Below are 1,563 nucleotides of genomic sequence, written 5' to 3' on the forward strand. Positions count from 1 at the left end.
TAGCTATTCATTGTTCCAGAATCTTCGTTACTCTTATAAATAGGATAGCGCATAGGAAGCTTTCAGACAAGTGTTGGAGATGTGATTCTGATCATTAGCATTTAGCAGTTAACAATGCCAGCCACTGCTAGTTGGCAGACAAGTACTGACCTTCACCAGAAAGTCCCTGTGATTGGCCGAATGTTAGCTCCCAACACTACCCACACATAAGCTAGTGGGAAAGCCTCCCTCTAATAAATGTCACTAGTGTTTCTAACGTGCCCATGAAGTATTGAAAGAGAAATTCAGAGGGCTCTTCCATTTCTAAGCAAAATTATTGGATTTGATTCAAACAAATAGTCTGCCCATTCCCAAACTGTTTGAAGCAATCCCCAGAACACAGAGCAAAATGTTTTTTGTTTGTTTTAATTAGGAATGTCTTTTTGATGCTGTGTCATCTAGCAGCAGGGGCCTAAGGAATACTTCCCTTGCTAGTCATTAAAGCTGAGACCTACGAAGCATTCATAAAGCTGAGACTCCCACTTTGAACAACCATCAATCTCTAAATTTAATAAACTTTCTAGCCAGAGCTTCCACTGCCAGTATAACGGGTGACCAGTATACACTAAATGAACCATGGTTCTTTGTCTAGCAACATATTGATTCTGATAGATGGCAAAGGCCAACACAGAAAAGACCCTTAGGGGAGCTGTTGAGAAGTTAGCAGTATTGCCTATTAAACTTAACACCATCCATCTACACATAGATGATCTGCGAAAGGTCTGAAAAATCACGTTATTCTTCTCACATGTCCATTGCGGTGTACGCATTCGTTTTAATGTAGGAGGTCTTCAGGGATCTCAATGTCTGGTTCTTTTTAACATTTTATGTGCCACATAGACTAAATGGAGTACAAGGAAGAATGATTCTTCCTTTCTGTGTCCTAAAGGAGAATGCAAAAAACATTTATTCATATCAGCCCTTATGTGGTACTACATTTGAATTGGAAATGAGAATTATTTTCTATCTCCTTATTTACTTCCTTGAATGTAGTGTGAAGTAGAAAGAAAGGGCACTAGAAGCCAAATAAGTGATTTGCCAACAGACAGAAATTACCCACTTGCATCACACTTGAACTATTAGTATAATTTACTTCTTACCATTTCAGTGCCATTTTTACCCTACAGTGTGACAATTGAAAAGAATCATCATCCAGGCACCAAGCTGTCACGAACCAGGAGTAATAATTCCTCAAAGAAAGTGCAAAATTATTTAACTCTGCTAACCCTTGCACACTAGCATAAGTATCTTTCCAGTCACTTTGAGTAGAATCTGCCATGATACTCAGTCCCCTTGAGCATTAACAGGAATGCAGCATGAGCAGGTAGGAGGCCCATCCACGTCTTCCACTCCCAGCCTACTCACTCACCAGCCAGGCCATGGTGAACCATGACTCCCCCTGAGTATAGCTGCTGTTCTTTACTGCTCCTGTGGAAAGGAAAGTGAAACATCCTTTCCAGAAAATCCACTGCAGCTGCAGCTTTTGGTAGAGGATACTGAGAAAGGCTTTCTTCTGCCTGGAGA

This window comes from Herpailurus yagouaroundi, unplaced genomic scaffold, assembly GCF_014898765.1.
Source record: "Herpailurus yagouaroundi ecotype Mexico unplaced genomic scaffold, PumYag 139, whole genome shotgun sequence".
Taxonomy (NCBI): Eukaryota; Metazoa; Chordata; class Mammalia; order Carnivora; family Felidae; genus Herpailurus; species Herpailurus yagouaroundi.